The sequence below is a fragment of the Carassius carassius genome, chromosome 25 (genome assembly GCF_963082965.1).
Source record: "Carassius carassius chromosome 25, fCarCar2.1, whole genome shotgun sequence".
NCBI classification, from domain to species: Eukaryota; Metazoa; Chordata; class Actinopteri; order Cypriniformes; family Cyprinidae; genus Carassius; species Carassius carassius.
In genome coordinates, this window is record NC_081779.1 from 22,642,535 (window position 1) to 22,661,225 (window position 18,691).

At 38.1% G+C, this 18,691-nt stretch overlaps 1 protein-coding gene across 2 annotated transcripts in view; it reads left to right on the top strand.

Annotated features, from left to right (window-relative positions):
- LOC132104426 (gamma-aminobutyric acid type B receptor subunit 1-like) overlaps nt 1-18,691 on the top strand; it is a 127,214-nt gene that overhangs the window by 44,401 nt on the left and 64,122 nt on the right. The window lies entirely within an intron of this gene.

Consider the following 18,691-nt stretch of genomic DNA (forward strand, 5'->3'; position numbering starts at 1 on the left):
AAAGGACTAATAAGTCTCCAAATAGAAGAATCCCACAACTTGGCTAAGATTTCCATTTTACATCTAATTCCCTAGAGATTAAGATTTTTGTCGACAGGTGGGACATGTCCCCACAACTTTTTGCCAAAGTTGATTCTGCCCCCTCCACCCATTTGAAAACCATTGAAAAAAATAGGCAAGCGGAAGGCTTACAGTATAACACATAGCAAAAGCATCTCCAATCCATTGTACTTCATAATGTAATTCATTGATGTTACACAAAATACATTTCTGACAGTAAGACAGGCCTGATCTGTAAACCTGCTCACACACATATCAAGATTTATAAACAATATCTGACGATATTATGTGAAAAACCAATCACTCTGGACCATACACACTCTTATATTGTGGAATCGAGAGGAAGTTAAAAAAATAAATAAATAAATAAAGAAGCTTTGTATTTACACATTAAGATTAAATATACTACTCTAATGAATGAATGATTGAATGAGTTAAAGGGATAGTTCACCCAAAAATTTAAATTTGATGTCTATCTGCTTACCACCAGGGTATCCAAGATGTAGGTGACTTGTTTCAACAGTAGAACACAAAAAGAGATTTTTAACTCACCATAGCAGTCTATCAGTCTTATAATGTAAGTGAATGGGAATCACGTCTAAAACATAGAATAATACAAATAAAAAAACAAGACTTTTTGGGTGAACTATGCCGGCAGCCATAACACCCTGGAGCCCAAGACCGGTTTCCCACTGAAGCTAAGCAGGGCTGAGCCTGGTCAGTACCTGGATGGGAGACCTCCTGAGAAAACTAGGTTGCTGCTGGAAGAGGTGCTAGTGAGGCCAGCAGGGGGTGCTCACCCTGTGGTCTGTGTGGGTCCTAGCGCCCCAGTGTAGTGATGGGGACACTGTACTGTCAATAAGCACCGTCCTTCGGATGAGACGTTAAACCGAGGTCCTGACTCTCTGTGGTCATTAAAAATCCCAGGAAGTCTTTCGAAAAGAGTAGAGGTGTGACCTCGGCATCCTGGCTAAATTCGCCCATTGGCCTCTGACCATCATGGCCTCCTAACAATCCCCATATCTGCTGATTGGCTTCATCACTCTGTCTCCTCTCAACCAGTAAACTGGTGTGTGGTGGGCGTTCTGGCGCACTATGGCTACCTTCGCATCATCCAGGTAGATGCTGCACACTGGTGGTGGATGAGGAGATACCCCCTGTCTATGTAAAGCGCTTTGAGTGCCTAGAAAAGCGCTATATAAATGTAAGGAATTATTATTATTATTATCCCTTTAAGCACACAAATTACATGAAATAATTATCCAGAAGTTAACAATTTTATATATTTAAGAGGCATGAATAGAAATATGGATGCACTGCTTTTAGAATAGACATACTGTGTGTGTTAATGACAGCAAAGATTGCTTTGCTGTGAAAATTCTGCCTTAAATTGTGTTCTATTACAGAAATCAGAGAGTCTGAGCTCAAAGGAAATATTTTTATCTGAATAATGATCACTGATGTGAACTTGAGTCAGAAGATGGGTTAGCAACACACACACACTGCCGGAAACTGTTCCACACCTACTGAACCACTGCTGGACATGCAATGTTGGCATTGTGAGGCTACTGTACATAATGTGTCCAGTCATAAACAACTAACATAAAATGCACACAAATGAGTGAGCACACAAACTGACACTAAAGCCTGATGATCCGTACAAATTAATTTATATGTACATATTTCCTGCTTCTAGCTCCTTTTTCCAGTGCATCCAGTAAAGGGAATCAGGCACAATGTATCTGATAGATCTATACTTCACACCCCACCATCCTGGCCACAACCTAGTCCCCTCCAATTTTTAAGACAAAGATACACCACTGCTTTTTAGCAACTAAGAACCATTTTGAAAAAGAGGTGTGCTTAAAGGTACAGGTTGTAGGACCTGCCACTAGAGGTCGCACTACCAAAACAATAACAATCATGTGGTTTAACCACATCAACTCTGGGGACCCACCGGTGGGTCCAATATTGCATATGCCTAATTCTCAAAAAATCAAAATAACAGCTGAAGTGGTTAATGATGCTAAGAAGGAGCGTGCAGAAACTGTGATCACAAGATTAAGAATTGGACATACAGGTCTCAATCATAATCTCAGTCGTTTAGGGAAACACGTAACAGGATTATGCATAAATTGTGACAAAATAGAGACTGTACAACATGAAGCATACAGCACAGAGAGAACCATACTATTAGAAAAAGTCAAAGAAATAGGATATACACATTTGTCAATAGAGGGTTTATTTTCTTTTCATGCATCAAAACCATCAGCATGGCCAGTTCTCATGAGATACTTAAAAGAAACAGGTTTATTTGATAGAATATAAGAACAACCAAGAACAATTTGTGTGTGTGTGTGTGTGTGTGTGTGTGTGTGTGTGTGTGTGTGTGTGTGTGTGTGTGTGTGTGTGTGTTTTATATGGCATCTAAATCCTTATTGAAGCTCCACACCCCAAACAGTTGGTGGAGGTAATGCACCAAATTGGTATGCCAACCGGCAATAAATTTAAAGAAGAAGAAGAAGAAGGATCGTGGAATGATTGGATTTGTCAATGCAAAGACGCGATCAGACTATGGATCAGACGAGTCCTTGTGCGGGTCTAGAGACGCGATGCCCCGCATTTGGCATGTATGCCCCATAATACTAATCTTGTTGATCGTTATAATAGCATACGTTTTCTGTAAAGATACGAATCAAAACAACTCACCAGTCGAGTAAAACACAAGCGAGATCAACATCTCTTTCTAGTTGAAGTTTGTTGCGAAGCTCTCTACATCTAGAAAATGCAACACAGATATCGATCCTCGCTCTTTCTCTCCTGTTGTCCCAAACTCTTCTTGGTTCGTTTGGTTGGCCCATACACTTATGTTTACGGGAGCTGTCCTTGTCGACAGAACCAGCGGCAGACAGTTAACAGTAATTATGTTCCATAAATAAGTAACACCATCCACCATAAAACATACAAGAAGAATTAAATAAGGAACTGCTTGAAGCAAGCTAGTGGTTTGCTGGACGCTAGAAACTACTTGCGCATTTGTCCACGACACTGTTGTCATGTGGTTTCTACGTCAGTAAAGGCGGAAACAAAGAGTAACTAACGTCACTGACAGGCGACTGCACTGCCCCGTGTCACTGTTTAGAATGGGAATATTCTTATTATTTACAGGTAGTTGAAAACATTAGAGATATTGTTAGTAACCAGCTGGACAAAATATATAACACTAGTCTAGTGGTTTTTGGATATTTTACTGCAAATATCTTACAAATTGTACCTTTAATTGTACTGACTGTGCAACTGAGTGTAAATTATAATATTACATAATAATAATGTACATTAATGTAAAGTACATTGTTTTAATAATCATTTTGTTGTGCTTTAAAGAAATACATTTATTTTGATGTGCTGACTAGCATACTAAGGCACATGTAAAGTATAATTTCAAATGTAGTGAGTTATTCAATGTTACATTTAACATTAATATATTTTAATTGCACTTAATTGCAATTTAATCAGTACATTAATTACAAATACTCTATATTTAAATAGATGTCAAAAAAGTTTTAATATAAATTATATCAATGTACATTTTAGTTTACCACAAATGCGTCAGTACATTCGGCAGTATATTTTACTTATATTTCAAACACAGTAAAAAAAATATATATATATATATTTTGACTGTTTTTGAAATATTAAGATAAAATAATTTTTTGTTTCAATTAAGATAAAAAATATTATAAAATATTATAATTTAAATTTATAAGAAATGCAATTAGCTGAATTTTAGAGTGCTTTATGTCCCACTTAATTATACTCTGAAAAAAAAAAAAAGCTGTCACTGTACCTTTTTCCTGAGAGTGTAATTAAGTCACACACTGTAAAATTCAGCTAATTGCATTTCATATACATTTGGAAAATGATCAAATATTTTTATTTAAATGCAATTAACATTCAGTTAATTGTTGAAAATTATATTACATTCTTTTCTATTCAGTTCCTTTGCATAGAAAGTAAGCATTGTACAAATTATTTTTTACTTTTTTTATTGTAATATTATTATTTATTTTATTTTTATTTTTTTTGCTGTTTTTTTTTAACCCATTTATTTTTCCAAGGAATTTTTATGGTGTTCATCCCTACCTGACAGTGGCATTGTTGAGTGTAAAGAACTGTGAATTTCCCTGATCAAAAGAAAGAGTAAGATGAAAATCTTCTCTCCTGTCAAAAGGGGGCAGCCTTTTATTCAGCAGTCAGTGAGTTTCTTTACCAACCTGAAGGGGGCAGCATTAGACATGGTAATTTTGCTAGTACAATACAAAAATTCATGTCAGAAGATGGCAGTATTGAGTGCACAGAGAGCTGTGCATCCTGTAAATGGGACTGTCATACAGTGCTCACTGATGAAAGCCCCTGAATGCTATGCATATGCATATGCTATATATGACAAATGTATTTATTAACACAATAGGAAGTAGGATTGTATCAACCAGAGGTGCATAATGCAACACGTGACTGCTTGAGTTCACATATACTGTATATTCGCCACGGGACTGCACGACCTTGACTTCCACCGTGCTGGATCGAGGTGTATGAATTGTAGATACTCGTCCGGGATGTTTTGGCATGTGCACGTGTGCGTGACACTGTGTGCAGATCAGCCCGTGGTGTTTGCTAAATTGATTAATGGAGGTGTCACTGTCCCAATATGGCAGTGATGTCTGCACACTGAGAGAGAGGGTGATAGAGGGCCAGCCGCCAGGAAATGAGAGAGGAGAGGAGGATGAAAATGAAGGAGGGGAAATGAGATGGAGAGAGAGAGGGAGTGAAAGGAGGGTAAAGGGAAAAAAGAAGGAGAGGGGGCACAAAACTAGGGGGTTGTTGGAAAAGAGAAATAGGATGGAAGAGAAAAAGCAATTTAGGAGGAGGGATGGGAAGAGTAGATGATTTATGCACTACATCTACTCAGTAAATGGCGTTTTCTCACAGTTCTTACCTGGCTGGAAACACACTCCCAGGTTATCACATGCTTTCTGCTACCACCTGTCATGATTACCTGCACAGCAGTGGCTATACTGATCTATACGAACCTTTAAGTGTTACAGATTACATTTGTACTGGCTAATCCATATTGTGTGTCATTACTTAAGGCTACTTCGCCTACAGATGGAAATCATTTAGTTGCAAACAATGAACCAATCCATCTAAAAAGTCACATGACACAAAATGCTAATGATGCTGATGAGAATTGCTCTGTTAGCAACAAGGCAAAACACTGTAGATATGCCTAGTAACTGGCTAGAACCTGATACAACTCCCGAGCAGCCTAGTACCATCTAAAGCATCCTAACAACACATAACAACCAGAATATCAGAACAACCTTCCAACCAACAAGAACACCCTAGCAACACCAAAATGTATAAAGATATACCTAAACCAGCCAGAACACCCAAGCAACTGGTTAGATGTCCCTAACATGCCTAACAATAACAAGAACGGCCTAGTGCCATCTAGAAACAACAACAACAAGCAACTAGAAGACCTTAACAATGTCTAGCAATAAGGATACCAACTCCTTGGTTTATAGCCACTCCTTGCAACAAGACAGACCACCCTGGATGTAACTAGAAACCAGTCAGTTAAGGCTTAGATCCCTCTTTCAATGTAAATCGTTTTAATCATTATCGTCCACAAAGAAAAAATCAAGGTCTTCTTCTTTAGAAAAGTAATAGACACTCCCCAACTAGTCGCTAAATTTGATGTATAAGTTTAATACTTAGGATAGGGGCTTGTTTACATCCCTAACCCTAAGTATGAGCAATAATTATAGAGATGCTTGCCTTAACAAGCACTGTCTGGTCATGAAAAAGGAACAGGCATTGTCTGTGGATATCATTAGTCTTTAGTGGGTGAGACAGGATAATGTGGTGTATTGACTGATGAAATAGGTGGCTAAGAATGAGTGTAATGAAGGCTTGGTGTTTGTTATGGCTTTTAGTCATTAGACAAGCACACTGCTGCCCTCCAGAGACAGGACTTTAGGAAAATATCAATATAGATGTTGAAAATGAAGCTCTGTGATTGGTCCACTCTCAACGTTCAGGATGCCGCATTAGAGGATTTTAATTAAGAGAGGATTCACACAGAGCCGGTGTGATCCTGCTCTATCTCTTTCTCTTTCTCTTTCTCTTTCTCCACCTACCGATGGAGCTCACAGCATGTAAAAGGTCATCACATGAAAGCATTTCAGTGCGAATGAAAGCACAGTGCTTGTCCGAGTATGTTTTAATTCATTGTGTGTATGTGTTTCTATGTACCTTTGAATGTCTGTTTAGTGCTGCGTTTCTCTCTGTGCGTGATAATTTCACGGGTAGCCAAGAAAAAAGGTCTCCCTTTGGATTGATTTCCCCAATGGCATTTACATGATATTCACAGTGCACTGCCCAGTCAAACCTGGAACAGGTTTCTGTATCCGTGGATCTAATCTCATTCTCAACAGGAGTCTATGAAATCCGTGTGCAGTCGGGCAGGAGAATGAGACCTTAGAGAATAAACAAGGGTTAGATTGAGCTCTCCTCATTTTCTAAGTCGCATTTTATTTAAAAGTGTTGATAAATTATTTAGAAGCATTCAAAGAATGTTAGAACCTGGTTTTGCAGAAATGGCTTGCACCTACAGCAGTGTGTCAGAAAACCTCCTGTTTGCTATTTTCTTGTCCGTGTTACCCAGTCCCTGCACCTGCCACTGCACACATCACCAAAATACAACACAACCACAGCTACTGACTTGCCACATACGTTAAGACACCTGCCACACTGACTTCCAGGAAATGACACATCTGTAACACCAACCGGTGACAATCAACACGATGCCACACTCATCACAGCTGCTTCCCCGACAGCACACTCAGTATCTCATATACCATATTGGATTTTTAACCCTGGGTTATCATGTTCCATGTTGCACGCTGTTCAAGCCCTGGGTTGGTAATTAAAGCTGAAAAGGTACATTTTTTTTATGTTAAAATGTTTCCTTCAGATTAATATGTCAGTATTAATATATTAATATGCCATATACATCTATATGTTTATTTTAAAAGTGCAAAGACATCATAAAAATTCTTATATATAAGAATATATATATATATATATATATATATATATATATATATATATATATATATATATATATATATATACACACACACACACACACACACACATATAAACACACACACACACGTTAAATTGATTGAAAGTGACAGTACATTATAAAATAGTATAGAATACTTATAAAATAAATGCTGTCATGAAAGAGTCCTGAAAAAAATTATTATGGTTCCCCCAAAAATATTAAGAAACACAATTAATGTTTTTTAATCAGCAAACCAGCATATTAGAATGATTTCTGCGGGATCATGAGTCACAGAAGACTGAAGTAATGTTGCTGAAATTTCAGCTTTGCATCACTGGAATAAAATACATTTTTAAAATATATTACCAAGAAAACAGATATCTTATTGCAATCTTGGTTAGCATAAAAAAATTTTTTAAAGATGTTTTTAAAAAAACCATACCGACCACAAATATTTAAACATCCACATTGACAATCAGGAATTTAGAATTTTATTTAAACCATTTAATAAAAAACTGTTTAGGATTTTGACAAATTTAAAATAAATAAATAAAAATGAAACAATTGAAAAAAGATATTTAAGATTCTGCACTAAGAGAATCTTTTTTTCTTTAATTAATGTATAATTTTTTTCCAGTAACTTTTCACTCAAATTGTTATGCTGAATTTGTAAGAAAAAAAGAAAAAAGCAATTATAACCAGCGAATTAGTGTGAATTGTTGGTTAACCCAGGGTTAAAAGTGGCTCTAACCTAAGGTTCAGAAATACCCAGGGTTAATAGCACAGATATCCTGAAATCAGATCCACTCACCTCCACATATTGGCATGAACGACAATGATGATCCCAGATTGCGTGTTGGAAAGGCAGCAGTGGCCTGAAAGTGGGATGAAGCCGGCATCATCTGTTTTGTGATTTATCAGTGTCTCTGTTGACCTCCATCATGTCAGCTGATCTTCGGTAACGCCTAGGTTAAGTGGCTCACCTGTAGCCTGCATTTGAGAGAAATGATCCACATAGCATCCTAATCCTCGAGACCAGCTCAGCTGCCAGATCTCCCCCCTCCTTCCTCCTTCCTCCTTCCTTCTCTACGTATCCCACTCACACTTTCTCTATTACCCTGTCAAGCTCTTGTGTATGTTTAATAATGTGACCATTGATTTGAATACAAGTATTCTCTGCCTCTGAAGGCTATTTGAAAATAATGAGCTGTACTGTGCCGATCGCATGGCTGGAAGAGAAATAATGCTTAGAATGTGGCGTAAGTAGGTTTACAATATCATTTATGTGAATTTCCTTTCCCAATTATCCCTGCTGCATGTGTGTATTAGAACCAATGAGAGGAGTTTCTTTACAAGCCTCTTAATAACACGCCGCACGCTTCACGCATCACCGCAGTCGCTTGGAGGAGAAGATGCTGATGTAATCAAATCTAACTTGTTACATGGTTTATCAATGTCTTCCCTCCCTCAGGTTCTCGCTTTCCCTTTGGAGACCCTGAAAATATCTCGCCATCAATCCCGCTTATTCCCTTTCTGCCTATTCATCGAGGGTGCATAAACACAAGGGTTCTCGAACAATGAAACGAGCACTCCAATGACAAACGCATCATAAGAGATGGACCATAAACATGAGGGATGGTGGAGCCAGGAATAGCAGGGAGGGCCCAACTCTACTTATAGAGGCAGGGAGATTAGAGGGTGTTTTACTGAAGCATGGCAGATCACATTATCGCTACTACATCCAGCCAAATCAGAAGCGGAAGGAGAAGATAAAGGGAAAGGTAGGGTGAAAGTATAGGCATAAATGATGGCCGCAGAGGTGAAACTTTGAAGATTGCAGCAATGACAAAAACACTTGTGAGATCAGCATTTTTGGAATCTGATCGGGCCACTCCATATGTGGTTTTAAATCTTATATATGTCACATGATCCTTCAGAAATGATTCCAATATGCAGATTTGCTCAAGAATCATTTCCTATTATTATCAATGTAGAAAACAGTTGTGCTGATTAATATTTTGATATAAACTACATTTATCTGAAAAATAAATATTTTGTAACATTATAAATGTCTTTAGAGTGAATTTAGTAATTCTTAAAAAAAATGTTTGAATGCTTGGGTAACTGTGTTTGAATTCTTATTTTAATTCTTAGCTCTATTCATTAAGGTCATTTCGGCATTTACAGAGATTAGTGAATTATAATTATTTATAGTTCATTTTAGAGGGGTTTTCGTAAATTTTACGTGGTATTACTTATTAGTTGATAATATCAAAATGTAATATAAACAGACATTGTGCATTAGGCCTTGCAGTGTAATCCAAACCAGAAGGAGGAGGTGGAGCAGGCAGTTACAGGAGACAGTTTGGAGATCAACCAAATTCTGTAAACCACATAGTTTAATCTAGCAGGCATTCATGTCAAGTAGTTTTGTGGTCATTCTTCTCATTACAGAGTAAGTGTAGAAAAAGAATGCAACCACAGCATGCAGTGCATCAAAGGCGATGGCGAAGACAGCTGACAGTAGTGGAGCACTGGAATATTTTCTCAGCAAGACTTAAAAGACGTTGTCGGAAATTGCCGTTACCTGCTGTCCACTGTGTAGAGAGTACCAGATGCAAACAATGGAACTTACACTCTGATATGGGAACATGTGTTTGAATGAAACGAACAGACTGAGTTTAACAGTAATTTACGAGAACCACATGCTTTAGAGCACACCGCTTTTTGGCGCATTTTAGTCAGGAGCGTTAACCATCAGTGGGCTATTGGAGGATTTAGAGGGACAGACATTCAAAACATTTCACACTCCAATTCAACAGAGCAGCCAGGAGATGCGGTTGAGGCTCGCTCACTGTGCTGCAATCCCGGCATGGAGAGATTCTGACATTGCTTTGTTATCAAAGCGTCAAACACAGACATGGATTAAAACTTCTATGTCATAGAAGAACGTGGCGAGCAGTGCATTTTCCCCCATGTTTGAATGTTCCCTGGCTCCTCAGTCATCATGATGGCTGAGTGATCTGTCTCCTGATATTCTACAATTCATTTACTTCTGGGAGGCATGGGGAACAGGCGATGATGCGATCCTGAACCCTGGCATTTAGCAGTAAATTACATTTGGTGTCAAACCTAACAAATCTGTTTGGAGAACGCACTCCGTGGTGGGCAAATAAAAGGATCACTAGGGTGATGAGAGGGAAGGCTATTGCTGGATGCTGAGATCGCAGCACAAACCATCTGTAAGGGATTGGGTATTTTGTTTGTTTGTTTGTTTGTATACTTTATTGTCCTTTTTAAGGAAATTTGTCTTGGACTCAAGCTGCATTGATTCACAACATATACATACATACACATATACACACACAACCAATAAAAAGCTAAAATATTAACAGCAGCAACAGTCACCTCTTTCCACCATATAGGCAATAAAAAATAAAAAATGGATCCGATTCAACATGACTACATTACTACATCTTACCATTTAACATATTAATTGATACAGGAATAAATGACTTTTTGTAACGGTTGCTCTTACACAATGGGACTCTATACCGTCTCCCTGATGGCAGAAGCTGATACATTGGGAATAAAACATGGCTTGAATCACTCACTATTGTCTGTGCATTTTTAAAAATCAACGATTCGTAAATCGATTGAAGTGATGAGTACTCTCTTACACCCATAACTTTCATTGCAATTTTTACAAGACGAGCAAGCTGTGATTTTAATTGGACCGAAAGATTGCCATACCAAGTTTGCATCCCATAATTCAAAAGACTACACTGCGTAATAGAATAATTGCATAATTCTTTGATTTACACCAAACAGCCTAAGTCGTCTCAAAAAATATAAGCGTTGTTGAAATTTTGAACAAATGTAATCAATGTGGGCTTTCCAAGTAAATGAACGATCAATGACCACACCTAGATACTTATAGGTATCCACCTGCTCAATGATGTTATCATAGATGATTACAGGGCTATAATCACCTAATCTTTTTGGGTCTATTATCATTTCCTTCGTTTTTGATACATTTACGATAAGATGATTTACATTACACCACTGCACAAAATTCTCAATTTCAGACTGATACGCTAATATATCATGATCTTTGTCTAAGAGACTCAATATCACTGTGTCGTCAGAGTATTTGATAATATAATTATTCTTATTTATACTAAGACAGTCATTTGTATAATTGTACAACCTTGAGGCGCACCAATACTAATAGATTTAACATGAGAGAGTGTATTATTTACTTTTACATATTGAGTACGATTGGTTAAAAAAGAAAATAACCACTTAATGATAAAAGGGTTGGCATTACCTTTTACAAGCTTACCCAGGAGTAACTGCGGCTGAAGCGTATTAAAAGCGGAGCTGAAATCTACAAAGAGCAGTCGTGCATAAGCATTAGAAATTTCTAGATGTCGAAGAGTCAAATGAGTGATAGTATTAACAGCATCAACAGTCCCTCTTCCCGCCATATAGGCAAATTGAAATGGATCTACTAATGAATTTACGCAACATTTCAGTCTCGACATCATATACCTCTCCAAACATTTCATAATTACAGAAGTTATAGCAATAGGTCTAAAATCATTATTGTCAACAGCACCCGTTTTTTTAGGAACAGGTGTAATAATAGTCTTTTTCCATAAAGAAGGAACCATGTGACTGTCCAAGGATTGCTGGAAAATTGGACACCAAGCTGGGGTTAATTCTTCTGCACACTCTCGTAAAAGATAAGCGGAGATACCATCCGGCCCAGTTGATTTCTTAATGCAAGTTTTCCGAAAAAGAGAAGTAACTTCTTGAGGGTTCACAAGTAATCTAACATCCGTTGCACATTCAATGTTTTGTAGGAACTCTTCACATTCCTTAATTGAATCATTGTTATCAAAGCGAATAAAAAAAGTCATTCAATTCATTTGCTTTCTTAAAATCATCAGTAGTAATGAAACGTTGTTTTTTAGAATCCATGTTAGAGATCGTTCTCAGTGAGTTCCACAGTTTTCTGTTGTTCATAGATGCAATGTTTTGTTCAATGTAGTCCTTTTTTCGCTTCCTAGCTTCCCATAATAGTTTATTCAGTTCTTTTTGGACGACTTTTAACTCAACACGATCTTTTTTCAGAAAAGCTACTTTTTTCCTATCGATGCAGGTTTTCACTTCTTTTGTTATGTGAGGCTTGTTATCAGGGAACACCATTATCTCCTTCTTGGGTAGTATTGAATCCACACAGAAGCGAATATAGTCCGTAGTTGTTTCAGTAACTACGTTCAAATCTGTGTCGTGAAATACTGACCAGTTAGTACTTAGAAAACACCCTTTTAATGCCTCTACCTTTTCTTCCTCCCATATAGTCACTGTCTTGACCAGAGGTTTACTCCTTTTTAAAGCAGTTCTGTATGTCGGTATTAAATGAACTATATTATGGTCAGACGTGGATAAAGGGGGTTTAGTTTTTGCCTTGTAGGCATCCTTAATGTTGCCATAGCATTTATCCAAAACGTTATTATTCCTGATCGCAGATTTAACATATTGGAAATAGCCTGGTAAAAACGGCTCTAGTTTACAATGATTAAAATCGCCCAAGACAAGGACTGGAGCTCCCGGTGTTCGCTGTAGCTGTTTTTGAATACAGTCCGATATACTTAAGGCAGCTCTGGAGGCGTTACCACTGGGAGGAATATACACTACACACAATATCACGTTGCCAAACTCCCTCGGGAGATAAAAAGGTCTTAGACTTAGACAGAGGTATTCGGCGTCAGTAGTACAGCCGGATTCTTTCACTGTATATTGTGTGCACCATCCGTTACTCACGTACACACAGACTCCTCCACCTCTGACTTTCTCCGAGGACTCCCCTCTATCCGCTCGAACCAAGGAGAAAACTTCCATCTCCATAAGCGAACTGGGAATGTCCTTGTGAAGCCAAGTATTTATTTACTCAAAGTCAGGTGTCTGGTTTTGATTCTCCTCTGCATATTGAGTCGACCTTTTTTATTATTTAATTATGCCTTGTGAAAATTAACAACAGACACTTTTGTTGGTCCATTGTGCACTTCAGAATGTAATGCATATCACTGGCGCCTTACAACTGCCTGCCTGCTTTCATGTGTTTGGTGACCTAGCAAACTCAAGAACCAATCAAGCTGCCCAGCTGTGACCTGGCAACCAGAACAGCCAATCACAGTGTCCCGCTGTGACCTTGCAGCCGTGGCATGGCATGGCAACTTACGCGACCATGATCATTAGCCAGCAACCACCTGTCACTTCACATATTTACGCTGGTCTGTGAAGGTCAAAGAATCGATTGTAATTGCAGAGGATGTCTATCTTCGTAAAAATGAAAGTCTTTCTTATGAATATGATGTCAATGGGGTGTCATTTTCTTCGACACAATCTGTCTTGATGGTTGGTTACAGCAGAGCTCATTTATCAGCTTGTGCACCGGCAACCTCTCAGTATATTCTGACATTTCCCCACATTTAATGACCAGATATACACTGACAGTTGATTTGAGGTGTTTTGTGGGCCAGATAATAACAAAAACTCTTGTACAAATGTATTCTGTAATGCATGTGTGTTTTGTTATCTGTATCCCATTATGAGCACAATCCCCAATTTGGCCCAGTAGGAGAAATATTGCACAAATGCAAACCAGGTTCTTCCATTAACACCCTGCAACTCAATCCTGTAATTAAGGCTGGTTGTAATTCCAAAACCCCGGCATTTTAGTAATGCGAGTTAAATGGCTGTGAAACTGCTGCCCTACACTTAAAGGGTTAGTTCACCCAAAAAGAAAAATTATGTCATTAATAACTCACCCTCATGTCGTTCCAAACCTGTAAGACCTCCGTTCATCTTCAGAACACAGTTTAAGATATTTTAGATTTAGTCCGAGAGCTTTCTGTCCCTCCTTTGAAAGTGTGTGTATGGTATACTGTCCATGTCCAGAAAGGTAAGAAAAACATCATCAAAGTAGTCCATGTGACATCAGAGGGTCAGTTATAGTTTTTTGAACGAGTCACTCTTCCGTTCGTTATCTGGCTCAGCTCGGTGTTCATCTTCAGTTCTCTCTTCACAGCAGTTCAGTCAGTGTACTGTTTGAGTGCATGCATTACTCCGGGATATTGGTTTGTTTGAACTCAGAGGGAGTGTCAGCCACATTAAAAAAGTTAACAGCTTAAGTCATTTGTGGATTAATGTGTATTGGAGACACAAATCGTTTAAACGATTCCGTTCGATTTGGTGAATTGCTTCAAAAACATCGGTTACATTGAGTGATTCATTCGTGAACCGGATATCACAAACTGCAGTGAAGCATACAGCACAACCGGTGTGGTCTAATTGTAGTCAGTTCTTTTTAGTGAATTAAAAACATACAACTTAAGGTTAAGTTCATGAATCAATAACTTTTATGAGCCAGTTATTTCAAGTAAATCAGAAACATGCACCAAAATCAGTGAAGTCTGATTCCTGAATGAATGACTCTTATGAGTCGGTTATTTTTGGTGAATCAAAACCATACAGCACAAACAGTGTAGTCTCAAACAAATGGCACTCGAACTCATCAATCTAATCAAGTCAGTTGGTTTAGAGAATCTTATTGTTTGTTTAGTATTGTTGTTATATATATAGCAGACCAGTTAGTGGATTGCATTTATTCTTTGCCTTTAAGAAGACATCACTTCTCCCCCCAAATTATTATTCATTAAAAGAATTAAACAAGTCATTAATGGAACCATTTAGGAACCAGAAGCGGAACCAGAAACATTTAATTCATTGCAATTCCCATCTGTGTTTTTAAGGTTCAGAGAACAGGAACACAATGACAGATATTTAGATCATTCCTCCAACTGTGAGTGTGAGCCCATCAAACACAGGATATCTGGCTGCAGGTCCATTTAAACTAGGATTAGATGTCGAATTGTGCAGTTATCTTAACATCAATCCCATTTGACTGGCCACTAACCAGTAGACAGTGTGGATATGGCTGTATCTTAAAATGATCCATGCCTTTAGATCTGAAGAAAGTGACTTAATTGGTCCCATTAAGGCAGCAATGTGGTGCATCAGGTGTCTAAATTACTGGCAGAGACAGTGAAACGTGGCCCACAGGGACGTTGGCAGCCTGCTGCCAGCTCTTTGTGTTTGCAGAGGGAATGTGGGGTAGAGCTGCTGACCTCCACGTGCTACAGCTTTGAGGGGCTCTGCATGACAGCGGCAAGATTTTTGTCTTGGGGGAACTGGGGGAAGTCTTGCCTCATATTCCCCCAGTTGCTTTCAACCTTGACATTCTTCTCAAAAAGCATGTGAAGATATCCATACTAATTCTGGTGATATCCAGTCTGCTGTGTCGTGATCCTGCTCTAAGCAGCCCGGGACATTCTACTCAGTCCTCTTATTTGCAAATGCACAGAAAGACATGGCAATAGAAGGACAGTAAAAGGGAATATTTATCTCTTAGATTTTGAAAAAGATAGAATACCAGTATGGTGCTTTCTAAAGTTGCACTGTTTACCGGTACTACGGTAGTATCACGATATTAAGGCTACAAAATATTGCCGTGCCACTGTATTTGTCATCACGGTTCTACCGTAAGTAATGTATGTAGGACAGCTGCTAAAATGTTTAAACACTTGTGACTTCAAATAAGCAATACAAATGCATTATTTTTTGTCCTATCACTTTTCTCCAGTGCCCTTTAATGGCGCAAAATACTTGTTGCTTAAGGCATTGAGATTTCCGCTTTCAGTTTGTGTTGGGGGACATCAGCATATGGTTTTGTTTTGGGGGGTTATCGCTGTTTTCCCTGCTCTTATCCATGCTAGGCTGTATGGATGCACAGGGAGTTCTTGCCCAGAACAGAACCATACTCCTAATCCAAACTGTATACTAATTGTCAATCATCTTTGACAACAGTGGTCCTGACAGAAATCAGGCGTAGTTCTGTTCTGGCAGGTCACATCAGACAAGATCGTATCAGTTGAATCTCAGTTAATCCATGTCTACCAATAGGATACAATGCACCATCACAGCATCCATATATAAGCTCCTTCAGTTATTTCAACAGCTTTGTAATGGCTCAATAGCTAATTAACCTCCTCCATCCCCAGCTCCTCCTTTCGTCCATTCAGCCTTCTGATTCCCCTTTGAATCAACCTAATTTCTAAAATGTTTACATCAAATTATTGAACATTTATGATATCTGCAATGCATTTACGTTGGTTCTGCTACGTTTACCCTAGGGGCTTATGGCTGCTCTCCTTTCTGTTATCCATGTTAGGCTGCATGGAAGTGCAAGGATTTCTTGCCCAGAACAGAACTATACCAAATCCAAACTGTATGTCAATTATCAATAATTTTTGACAATAGTGGTCCTGAGAGAAATTACAAAAGGTTGTGGTAATTTTTCTTAATTTTGAACTATGATTTTTTTAATGTCTGTACAGCAAAATCACTGACTCTGTTTTGGTTTTTTGAATTATAATTAAGGTTTTAGTGAAAATGTGCACAGCGTTCCAAACAATTAGGTACATTATAAACCAGTGTAATATAATTCCTGAATGAATTAATCTTACCAGACAGTTATTAATCAAAAACATGCAGCACGATCAGTGTATTTCTATGACTATAATGAATCAGTTCTTTTTAGTGAATCATAACGGTGTTCCAGACTATTAAAACATTTGTTCGTCTTCAAAGACAAATTAAACCCAATAGATTTCTGTTCACAAATATATTGTAAAATGTATCAATATTAAATGTGCACGTCAATTCAGGTTTTCTCTTCTAAGTCTTTTAAAATAAAACCAGTTTTAAATAGTGAAGTGAAGTGACGTGACATACAGCCAAGTATGGTGACCTATATTCAGAATTTGTGCTCTGCATTTAACCCATCCAAAGTGCACACACACACACACACACACACACACTGTGAACACACACCCGGAGCAGTGGGCAGCCATTTATGCTGTGCCCGGGGAGTAGTTGGGGGTTCAGTGTCTTGCTCAAGGGCACCTCAGTCATGGAGTTGCCGGCCTAAGACTCAAACCCACAACCTTAGGGTTAGGAGTAAAACTCTCTAACCATTAGGCCACGACTTCCCCCAACGTTGGATTCAATAGAAATACATTAAAGGGGAAATCAGATGCCCATTTTCCACAAGTTGGTATGATTCTTTAGGGTCTCCATGAAATGTCTGCAACATACTTTGGTTAAAATTTGTCAATGGTCATTTAAAACGATACCCTTTTTACCTTGTCAAAAACGGCTCTGTTCACAGTGACCTATTTTGGTGCATGTCTCTTTAAATGATAATGCACTACTGCTCACCCCAAACCTCTCTTCAATATTTTTTTTTTGGTGCACTACCATGAAAAACAAATCCACTGCACCCTTTTATTGCTCACTTTTACATCCAACCTCAAAACACCTGTATTGATTGCAAGACACTGTTGTCGCTACAGCTGCTTGAGTGTGGAGAAAAAAGTGGACATTGTACAACTGGCTTAAGTGAACTTGTTTTGTTGTACCATTGCATCAATGAATCGAAATATTTATTTTATAATTTATATTCCATTTGTAGAGATTTCTGATGCACTGGTTTGTTTGCGATCAGGTGAGAAACCTAGGACTATTTCATAAAAGTCGTTTTTTGCAAAAAATTCATTATGCTGGAATTATTTTAATGATGGAAATTAAATCAGAGGTATGTGTTTTTGTGTGATCAAAAGGATTCCAATGACATAAAACACTGGAGTAAGTGACAAGGTGTTATGATGACTTTTTTGCATTTTTTTTTATTGATCACTGCCACATTTGACCATTCAGACTGAGTCCTTTTGCCTTAGATCTCAGTAAAAGTACTAAAATTCTTCATCTTTCCAGAGAATAAAAACACAATTTTAACAATGTCAAATAATTTACCATATATAATTTATACCTTCATAACTGTTATAGTGCCACCTTTTATGTCACAATAAAAGTTGGTGTGCATGTTTAGAATCGTATGTTGCATATTCTTAACTAATTTCATTAAGTTTCTTTTAGAATTTATAGGCTTTTGGGTAAATGAGTCTAGAATTGAGGGCTAGCGCCACCCTGGAGGCTAATCGCCACTCCGCATGCGCCACACATACAGGGGTGTATTTCATCTGTGGCACAACCCCAGGGCACTTGCAGCAGCTGCTAAGCTAATACCAGTTCTCTGATGTATAACCAGTGCCTGTGGGTTTTAAAATTGGAGAGAATGTGAAAATCGGAACAGTTTGTGAGAGAGAGAAGAAACCTCTGCAGCTATTCCATCTCCAGTTGAGCCTAAAGTGCTTCCCTAACAAACAAAACATTGACTCATTGTTTTAAAATATGTAGATTCCATATTCACTAATCAGCTTTGTGCTAGAATGTGAGTGAAAATATATCAGTGGAACAATCTGAATATCCCCAAGGCATCTAGAGAAAGCGATATCTCGTGTTTCT